Below are 11,604 nucleotides of genomic sequence, written 5' to 3' on the forward strand. Positions count from 1 at the left end.
GTGCGTGACGAAGGGGGTCACGATAACTCCCATGAGGGCGATTCATTTGGGACTCGAAACATTAATGTGCAGTCGTTTTGCTATTTGGGACTTACCACAGAGAAAACCAGCGGCACAACTTATCGAAGGGGTTCCCGAAAACTAAAACAAAAAACAAGTGCTGTGCCATCGCGCCTCCGCTCCCCTCTCGATGACGCCATTGCGTGTGACGTCATCCTGCCGTGCCCACGAGCGTTGAGGTCCCAGCCACGGCTAACATCAGTGGCAAGTTCCGTCTGACCTCTAACCTGATCCTAACCCCCGCACCACCACCCCTCCCCCCCACCATTCACCAAACATCACGGGCCAAGCGTGGCGGAGTACGCAAAAATGAAATCCCCACGACCACGGAGAGGCCTTCCATTATCTCCGAGTTCAGCGAGAATGGGCGGAAATCTATTTGACGTTCGTGCGTGCTACTGTTCAAGTGCAGCGCTCCGTTGTTCAACCGCGCGCTTCTTAATTCTGTTAGCTCTTAGGGCGGTGGAGGGGGGTGTGGGGAGGACTTGTCTTACTCGCTGGTGTGACGCGCGAGGTCAACTCGCGTTCGATGATAACGACGACGACGACGACAATGAACTATTGTTTGGTTCTGCCAACCTTGGCTCTGTTCGTCGGATTTTACATCTCACTCGTGCCAAAAATAGGGTGGCCGTTGACGCCACACAGCTTCGCCTGTAGATTTTGCATTTCGCATTGCGGGTCGCTTATAAACCCAGGGGGTCTATTCACGTTTATGACCTGGAAGTTGTTGTTTAGCTACTGCCATCGAGTTGCGCCAGCCCTTGTTTATATTTTACTGCGGGAAGCTAAGTTTAAGCCCGTCGCTTGAAATCAATCCATAACCACGGCACTTGAGGCCCTCTCTGTGTGCAGTTTGCCATAGAATTCCAGTTTCTGTAAACATTCCAAATTCTGCACTGTACTGCACTTGTATACGGGTCCGCGTGGCGCGTGGGCTCATATTGGTCCTTGTCCCCGTCACTTGGGGCCCATCAGTTGGACGCGTGGACACGGCACGGTGACGTGACGGAGCTCCGCTCCTCACCGTCGGCCACGGTAAATCCTTTCTCCTCAGTCCCCCACGGTGAATGAAATCGAACATTTGTCCTACTGGTTATTAATTTATTTTAAATTCCAAATGCACGGCGGTGGCGGTGGTGGTGGTGGTGCGTCTTCCTCAATTAGTCCCCGCGGTTTAATTGCCGCTTCCCCGGCGGCCTCGCTCGTAGCCGTCACGGCTGCGCAGCCACGCAGCAAATGAGAGCTGCGTGAGTGACGGCCGCAGAATACAGATCGCCGCTGGCGCCGCCTTTCAAATGCCCCGGGCCCTCTACAGTGGGCTCCCTCTGTGCCAGCCGTGCCAACCGCGCCAGCCTCGCCAGCCACGCCGGTAACTCTGAGGCGGTGGTGGCGTTGTGCATGAGGCTCCTGTGTTTGAATGGGGCGCCGCGGTGGCTAGGAGCTGTTAACTACCTCGCCTGGTATTTAGGAGGTCGTGGGTTCGATCCAAACCCTGTTAACTACCTCGCCGAGTATACAAGAGGTTGTGTGTTCGATCCCAACCCTGACGCCTGCTGCTGTATATTTGGAGTTTGCGTGTCTCTCTCTCATCATCATCACGGTGGCAAGGAGCTGTTAACTACCTCGCCTGGTATTTAGGAGGTCGTGGGTTCGATCCAAACCCTTGTTAACTACCTCGCCTAGTATACAAGAGGTTGTGGGTTCGATCCAAACCCTGATGCCTGCTGTATATTTGGAGTTTGCGTGTCTCTCTCTCATCATCATCACGGTGGCAAGGAGCTGTTAACTACCTCGCCTGGTATGCAGGAGGTCATGGGTTCGTTCCCAATCCTGATGCCTGCTGTATATTTGGAGTTTGCGTGTCTCTTTTTCTCTTTCCTTGTGTTCGCGTGGATTTTTTTCCGGGTCTTCCGGTTTTTCCCTTCCACATTTAGAATCAGCATCACGCTTTCAGCGTATTTGGTTGCGGTAAATGTCCACGCGATAAGCCACTTTGGTGAGCTCTCATTTGTGATACCCAGGTCTCTTCTCAAAAAGAGTTCAGTGGGCCTTACCTGGTAGATTAAAAAAACATCGTTTAGCTCTACAGTTTAGTTTTAGAACGTGCACTGAGATCCATAACCTGAGCGATTTTTTGACGTGCTTGGAGAAACACGTGTGCCTTGTAGAAAAGTACAGGGGAGAACGGGGTGAAGGGGGGGGGGGGATGTAGAGCCAGGTGTCAATCAATGTCACGTCAGTTTGTTTGACTGTACTTCACCGTGCTGGCCCCGGTGAAGCACGTTGGGTTAAGTGGGAGTGGGCCCGCGATGCCTTAGAACTTGGGTGGACGCAGCCTCCCAATTCAAACCGCGGGTGCTTCCGGGCGTTGGGTTGGGCCGCGCGCCCGGCAATTTTTCTCCGTCGAGCTGTTCGCCGCCCTCTGCCGCGGGGCTTTCTTCCGGAGTTGAGGCCGAGGAAGTTTCAGCGGTTAAAGTTCGGCACGCGGTGAATGATTGGGAGAGAGGAACGCTGAAATGCGGGCGGGGGTTTATCTCAGAAGCCAGAGGTACCCAAGGTGGACAACGGCTGTTGAAATGGAGTGATTAGATCAGTGGTTCTTAACCTTTACTGCAGCCTGCACACATTTGGTTCCCAGAAAGGGCATCTCGCACCCCCATGGGGTGTGTGAAGCCCAGGTTAAGAACCACCGGATTAGATCAAGCGTGTATGTACATACTGTATGCTGAACTTCTTTCGTACCGTATGTAGCCAACCTTGCTAAGCGGAGGTGCCGGGGAGGGAAGGACAACAAACTAAACACAACAAAAAGCTGCTCTGAAGAAATCTAGATGATTTAAAAGTGCACAGTTAATATCAGTGTTGGTGGATAGTGTATTATGATATTACGCTCACACGGAAACAGAAACGATAAAGATTAAGGTGATGATTGAATTCTTTCGCACTATACGTAGGCAACCGTGCTAATCGGAGGATGGGTGGGTAAGTGTGGGTGAGTGACTGTGAGTGGGTGAGTGACTATGTGAGTATGCATATGCGCAAGTTGAACTTATTTCGAACCGTACGTAGCCAATTGTGCTTATTGGAGGATGGGTGAGTGTGTGGGTGAGTGAGTATGTGAGTGGGGGATTGACTATGTGAGTCTACGCATATGTGTACGGTGAACTTCTTTCGCACCTTACCTAGCCAACCGTGCTCATCAGATAATGGGTGGGTAAGTGTGGGTGAGTGAGTATGTGAGTGGGTGATTGATATATGTGAGTCTACGCATATGTGTACGTTGAACTTCTTTCGCACCGTACATAACCACCTGTGCTGATGGGAGATATTGGCAGAAAAGCACTGTGGGCTGAAAGCAAGAGAGGGGGCGGGTGGGGGTCTTACCAGGTTGCCTCGCGTGTGAAGGAGGAGCGCCCGCCTGGCTTACACAGCCTCGCGCTGCAATTGGGCACCCGGAGGGTCGGTCACCAAAGGGGAGGTGGTGTGAGGTTGTGGGGAGGCAGAAGCCTCGGGGTGCCAATTTTTAGCTGCACCCAGTTGCGGGATGTGGCACAGACAGGGAAGGAAGTTGGGAAGCAATATTGAGGTGCGGTCGCGGTCGGTCGCCGCACGGCGTGATGTTGACTACCTCGTCTGGTTGGCACGCAGGAGGTCGTGGGGTTGGATTCCGACACTGACGCCTGCTGTATATTTGGAGTTTTCGTTGAATCTCTCTGTCCCCATGGTCGCGTGGATTTTTTTCTCCGGGTCCTTCAGTTTTTATTACACGCTTTTTATTAACTCACTCTCTGTTGTCGTTGTTGTCGTATCTTCAATTCTTGTAACTCAATTTTAATCCCACTTCCCAATGTGGTATAGACTGCCAAATTGGTATACTTATGTCATACTGATGACAATACTATATTCTGTCATTAAAAATAAATAAGTATAACCCGTAAAAACAAAGTTTTTCACTATAAATCCTTTATATGAGTGGCAGCGAACTTAATATAAAGGATTTAAAAATATATTCGCCTGTGGAGGACGCGGGGATCGATCCCGCAACCTTTGGCATGGGAAGCGAGGGCGCTACCAACTGCGCTACTCCGCCACGGCCTGTGGAGGGGTTACGCTCTGGGCTCTTATACTGTGACGTTCAGCCAAAGCGATGAATGAGTTCTATTTGAATATATGTAAAATACATTTTTTTTGCCTAAAAAGTGTAAAATTTTGGGAATTTTTTTTCACGAACATTAATTGTCTGGTACAACGAGTCTGTGTGGAAAATGTCAGCTCGATTGGATCACGGGAAGTGGGTTAAAAAACGACCGAAAGATTTGCACGGTCGTAAGCAAGCACGCAAGCAAGCAAGCATGCGAAGTTAATATAAAGGATTTAAAAAAATAGATATTTTTAAAGATTATTTTTTTATGTTATGTTTCGGCTTGGGTCTTATTGTCCACGCTCAACTGACGTTGGCTGTAGTTCACCACAGTCCCTTACGTTATGGCAAGCTTCGGGGCCACTTCCTGGAGTCGTGGAGTTCTGCAATTACTCGTACGGTACATTTCATTAAAGCGTGTTTTTTTAAAAAGTATTTTTAAATATTACTCATTACCCTCCACATTTAGAATCGACGCGCATTTAGAGTATTTGGCTGCCTCTATAAATTTCCACGTTATGATAAGCCAATTAATTGAGCTACCATTTGTAAAAGCCACGTCGCTTCTGAAAAGAGCTACAGAGCGGCTCAGTGGGCCTTACCTCGTAAAATAAAAAAATAGTTTCGTAGATTGGCAGATTGGCCGCATGCTCTGCCCTTCAGGGACCCTGCTTCCGATGCCTGATTCAGTGCCAGCCCTGGGTTGCTGCCCAACGTCGCTGCTGCGGCCACTGCTCCTGCTGACCGTGCCATTTGCATTTCAATGACAGTGGGCAGCCGAGTCTGGCCGGCGATGTGGGGGTTTTGCGGCCCCTCTTGGGAGTCGTCAACTGCACAGGATGTCGTGGGCAACCCAGAGTTGCCACGTCCCAACATATAACCCACTCTCATTCTCGTGCAGTGCAGCTTCGATGCTTGCAGAGATGGATAAAATGTATTCCGTTTGTGGACTGTTTTTAAATAGCAGGCCTAAGTTGTTATTGTTTTTATTTACAAAAAAAATTACAGTTGCTGAGAACAGGCCCAGAATGTCAAGCAGCCGGCAACCAACATTATGAATGAAAGTGTAATATATGCTGTACGTGTCTTGAATTGAGCAAGCTGATTAAGGGAGTTTGGGGAAATGAGATGATGATGATGATGGGAAGAGGAGGGAATTCCAAAGTGGAGCAGTGCGAGGCAGAAAGAGGAGCGACCTGCAGTGCGCAGTGGTTTGGGCTCGCCGTGGATGACAGGAAACGGTCAGCGAGGGAGGAGGGATTGATGGGTTCACGTGGTTGTGAGGTGATGGGCCGTATGAAACAAAGTAGCGGGTTGTATGTGGGGCCGTGGTGGCTTGAGGTTAACTTCCTCGCCTGGTGTACAGGAGGTTGTAGGTTCGACCCCGACCCTGTGACACCTGTTGTACATTTGGAGTTTGCGTGCTCTCCCCGTGGTCGCGTGGATTATTCTTCGGGTCCTCTGGTTTTTCCCTCCAAGTTTAGAAACATGCGTTTAGATTATTTGTCTCCGAGAAATGTCCACGTGATAACTCACTAACATTGGGCTATCATTTGTGGCCAGGTCGCTTCTGAAAAAGTGCATTGTAGCTCAGTGGGCCTTACCTGGTGAAATAAAAAGTTTAGTTGATTATTAGTATCTAGTATCTAGCCCTCGAATGTGTGGTTTTCCACCCCGCTGTGAGTCTGGCTTGGACCGTGAGCTGGGGTCACTCCTGTTTGTCTTTTAGCGCTGCTAATACTGCTGCTGCTCGCTTGAGCACGCTTCTTTCGCATGCAAATTCAGTGTCCGCCCACCTGCACGCCCGCATGTCCACGGGGAGTGCGTTTTGCATGTGCCCGTTATCGTTTCCTTGACCCCCAAGGTTCCGTGTCGATGGTGTGCGGTGTTTGCCTTACTTTCACGGGTCACCCTTTCCGATCGGATTAATCTCTACGTTACAAAACTCAGAGTTCGAACGTCGGTTCTTCGTCATCTTTGTTTGTCGTCGTTTATTATTGATGCCGCGCCTCTGCCGTGCGGTGCATCCCGAGGCAACAGAACAAAGGGCAATTTGAGATGATTACTCGGGAAGGAAGCGAGCGCAGACCAAATACCACGTTCTAAAGCCGGAGCAGTATAGAACATACAACAAACGAGAATAAACATCACGGAACAGCTGAATTGTCTTTTTTTCTTTTCTCCACTTCATTTGATTTCAAAACAACGTCTTTAATTTAGTATTCATTTGATAAATTATATTTGCATTCTATTCTTGCGTACGCTTTTGTGTCCAGGCGCTACCACCACACCCATTTCATTAATTGTAGGTTCATTCACAATACAGTCCGTTCCCCTATAACGCGGCGGCGGTAGTTGCGTTCCTGAAGAACGTCGCGTTATGTAAATATCGTATTACAGTAAATAAGATATAATTTAGGGGTAAAGCACAGTCCGCGATAACGCGTGCGATTCGTACGCAGGCTGAACAAAAACTGAGGCTCGTGGGTAGCGTCTAGAAGCATCCAGCAGTATCGCAATGCCTTGTTGCGCAATGGTACGCCGATGCAGCCGTACGACCGCTTATTTTTAACTCACGCGACGTAGTTCCGTTCACTCGATCGCATCGTATCCAATTTGCATCCACGTGATAAGCAAACATGTTCCCTAATACATTCATCGCGTTATGTCCAATTCGCGTCACGAAAACATAACTTTGTTTTACGGGCCTGTCCAACGTGAGTAGGCCTCGTGCGGCCCGTGGGCTGCGTGGCCGCCTTGGCGAGGCGGAGATTTTCCAGCAGGGGCACGTCTCCTGTGGCTTCTCAATCTCTCGGGTTGAGAGAGAGTGGCAAGCGAGAGGCGCTCCCTGGCCCCGGTTCGGAAGAAAGAAAGACGTTTCTGTTGTCCGTATCCCCCACCCACCCACGCCCCTCACTGTGCAAAGGCGAGGCGTAGTCCACAGCCCCCCCCACCCAGGTCCTTTGAAGCGTTGGGTTTCCTTTCGCATGCTTTGGCCAGCGGACAAATAAGCGAGGGCGTTCCGTCCTGTCGGCTGAATGCGGGCGTCAGAAACGTTCCGAAAACCAGGAACGGTGGGGGGCGGGGGGTTTGGGCTGCACTGCAGGGATAATTACATTTATAAGGTCGCAATCATAGCACGCACGCACACACAACGTGCTTGCCTCAAATGAACCTCGTTATCTTGCTGGTCCTGGTCAAGGGGCGTAAACCGTCATCGCGCAAACTCCGGTCGTCTTCGCAGCAGCAGCAGCAGATTTTGGCTGGCCGTCGAACAAAGACGGCGGTGACCGCATCGCGCGGCGCTTTCAGATGCGCTTTTGCGGCCGTTTGGAACGCTCTTCCGATATTAGGAAGCCACTGTAGGCTGTGCACTTTTAAATAATCGTCTGGATTGAAAACTAACTTCTTTAGGACTGCTTGTTGCGGAGTTAATTTTGTTGTCCTTCCCCCGCACCTCCGATTAGCACGGTTGGCTTCGTACGGTGTGAGAGAAGTTCAACATATACACGTACATTCTCCGATTGATTTATTATCGGATGATTTTGTGTCCCTCGTTCTGCTCGTAGCTCAATTACCCAAAAGCAAAATGCCGATGAGCAACGTGCCAAAACATATACTGTCTCTTAAAATTAAAATACATTGTTTTAGAGTGTGTAAACCAGACCTGGAGAGCTGGAAAAAAAGTTTAAACGTTTTAACGGGAGAGAACTTAACAGCTCCGCGATTGCCCGCTGCCTCACTGCCATCTGCGAGTCGCAGAGCGATTGATTTACAGTGGAGCCGTATGCCGCAGCATCCTGCGTGACTGCGGAGAGAAAGTGAAGATTTGCACGGCCCGGTCAACCGTTAACTACAAGCGCAAATAAAAACAAATCTCGTGAATAATTTACCTCGTGCTCCCCTGAACTGCATCTGCTCATTGAGGTTCGACTCTGTATAACAAGGTCCATAAAGGGCCGTGATAGGCCAGGATTTGTTAAGGCAATCTGTGTGATGAGAGGCAGCATCTCGAAGCATCCAGTAGCATTCCGCCTAGTTGTGTGATGCTACGCCAAGGCAGCCGTACAACCGCTTATTCCTACTCGTGTGACCGTAGTTCCGTTCACTCGATCGCGTTATATCAAATTGGGCGTTAAAGATCCAGTGACGCTGTTGGAAAAGGAGTAGGCCACATGTGCTGACGTCACGGTCCAGCTTTAGCAAAATTTAAAACAAAATTACTTGCGGATTACTTAATTGTGAATAGCCCAGAGCAATATCACCCCCTGTTGACAGACCAATGACCTTTTGCAAGCCGATGCCGTGTCACATTGTGTCACATAGGGACAGCTGCCAACAGGGGATCCTCTAGGCTACATTTAATTAATTAAGAGGAACCTGCACTTAACCATTGAAATGATTGTGTGGCGTCGTTATGTCAGGTGCTCTGAGATGCCGGTGTTTTGAAACTCAGAAGACATCAACAATTCTTACCCTTGCGTCTGATTGTTTTTTTAATACTGACATCAGTCTGTGAACAAGACTGGTCATCTCTCAACCCCTGAAAGTCCGCAAAGAATGTTATTGCCTAGAAATGTATGACATAAATTCTAAAAACGAAAATATGTTTCATCTTACCAGGGAAGGCCCACTGAGCTATGTAGCTCTTTTGTAGAAGCAATCTGACCACAAATTATAGCTCAACGAAGTGGCTTATCATCATCATGTGAAAATCTATTGCGTCGATTCAAAATGTGGAGGGAAAACCCGTAGGACCCGGAGAAAACTCCACGCGACCACGCGGAGAGAGAGAGCCACACAAACTTCAAATATACAATAGGCATCAGGGTCGGGATGTAACCCGCGACCTCCTGCATACCTGGTGAGGTAGTTAACATCTCCTAGCCACCGTGCGGAGGTTGAATTTCCGTGATCAACCAACCCCACGCTGTCCGCGGCTGCGGTTCGGTGCGCGGTGTCTCTCCCGACCCTTGCTCTGGGCGCGGTGACGTCGGGGGGGGGGGGTTCCAGGAGGGCAGCGGAGCAAAGGTTCAGTCGGGCTCCGTCTCCCCGCTCGGGGGAGTTCCACGTTTGACCGCAACGACGCAGGCTTGCCGAGAGCTAAAGGGGGATGTGGCGGCCTTGTGCTGCCCGCTGTCAACGCAGGGGTCGTCGCTGGGACGTGGCCTGGCTGCTCCGTCGGGTGTCGTGGGTTTCCTAATCCCTCGTGGCTTTAGTCTCAGCCTGCCCGCAATGTGATAATTTGTCTCTAATTCAAATCGCGGGATCAGTTTCTCCCCTCTCATCTCATTTCAAAGCAGAGGTCGCAAACGGGTTTTGATTCTTTACCCGTACCCGGCCGCACCAGGGTCGCAAATGGGTACCCGTACCCGACTGGGTACGGGTATGGCTACTCTACCCGTACCCTACCCGAAATGAGTGACAAACGGTTACTCACCAGTGACTCACGGCCTACCCGTACCCCATCCCGGCCGCACCAGGGTCGCAAACGGGTATCCATACCCGTACCCGGCCGGGTATGGGTAGCCGGGTATCGGGTAGGGTACGGGTATAGGGTACCCGATTGCAACCTCCGTTTCAAAGTACTCCCTTCCACGCACTCGCCTACCTCTCCCCTCTCAACTTACTCTACTCCCTTCCACGCACCTCCCTACCTCTCCCCTCTCATCTCATTACTCTCGTCCATGCACTCTCCTATCTTTCCCCTCTCATCTCATTTTCCCACCTCTTCAATCTCATCTCGCCGCACTACTCAGTTACTCGGGCGATTTTTGGTTATCAGACTGTTGTCATGGATACTTGACTATTGTGATGGATACTGGACTGCAATAGATACTGGGTTGTATCCATGGTGACTGGACTCTTTCCATGGCTACTGGGCTGGTTCCATGGTTACCGCACTCCTCCACAGTCACCTGACTCTTGCTCTGCCAATTGGATTCATCGCCACGGCAGCTGGACTGTTGTCATGGTTAATTGGCCGTTGCCATAGAGACTGGAGTAAAAAAAACTATGGTTGCTAAGTTATTTTCTTTCTTATTTCGCAGCGTTGTCATGGTTGCAGAACTCTCGCCGCTATCAGGAGATGCTTTATTTTAAAAATTTCTGTTTCACATGACCTTTGATCTTCTGGTAAAAAATAACGAAGAAGTATATATACTAGTGTAATTGCCCGTCGTTTGACGGTTTCGTAAAAATGAAATTTAATGAAAAAGACTAAAATGTTAAGATTGTATTGAATTTATTTAATGAAACATTTCTCTATTATCACATTTGGTGTAAAATTGACTATCATCTTTCTGTGATGGCGTGCAAAACGAAAATAAAAAATACAAAAACGGGGGCGCACTTTGGCTAATAATAAGCCTTTCGTGAAAAAGAACAAGAAAATATTTAAAATTGCTTGAAAATCCACGTAGCTTACCCAGCAGCGTTGCGCGCAGCGTACAGAGGGTCAGGCGTTCGGCACGGATTACCAAAACTACGTGGATAATCGGGTGATATTTTAGGCAATGCCCCTTCTTGACAGCACATGGTGAGGCCATAGACGTGGAGTGGACGTTTTGATTCTACTGTTTTGTTCTTTCGGTAAAGTCACGTATAAAGAGAAAATAATACATTAAATATTAGTAATAAAATACCACCACTCCACCCCCCTAAAGAGAAAATAATAAATTGAATACTAGTATTAAAGTCTCGTATAAAGAGAAAATAATAAATTAAAAACTAGTAATAAAATAGTAGTATTTAATTTCTTATTTTCTCTTTATACGTGACTTTAATACTAGTATTTAATTTATTATTTTATCTTTATACGTGACTTTACCGAAAGAACCAAAGAGTAATTCCTACAGTCACGAAAGCTCCAAATTAAGTTCTGATTCTACCCCGCTGGTCTCTAAACACCACCTATTACATAGCTCTCATTCTCCAAACCCTAGAAGGGTGCGGGGTGGAGTGGTGGTGTAGTGGTTAGCACACTGCAGTGCGCGACGAACCCCGGTAGCTTGAGTTCAACTCATGGCCACTGCTAACGTCGGCGGCGAGTGATATCCAAACTGCTTCGCTTCTGCGCCTCTTCCCCTGTACTTCACCACTGACCAGCGTGGTGAAATATGGTCAAACGACCACAATGACAGACGCGGCATTCAGCAGCGGAATGACAAAAGGGCTACGTTGTTTGTTCTAAGGGTGCGCAGACAAGAGAGTCGCATAGAAGCGTGTGACGGCTGTGTGCATTGTGGCAATGTTTGGCAATGGGCGAGATAGCTCCAGTAAGCGGTGTACGTGTGTATGTTGAACGTCTTTCGCACCGTACGTAGCCAACCGTGCTAATAGGAGGTGCGGGGAAAGAAAACAGAACTTAACACAAATTGGTTTTCAATCTAGATGATTAT

Source organism: Lethenteron reissneri, chromosome 56 (assembly GCF_015708825.2).
Source record: "Lethenteron reissneri isolate LAM-NWPU_2019-01 chromosome 56, ASM1570882v1, whole genome shotgun sequence".
NCBI classification, from domain to species: domain Eukaryota; kingdom Metazoa; phylum Chordata; class Hyperoartia; order Petromyzontiformes; family Petromyzontidae; genus Lethenteron; species Lethenteron reissneri.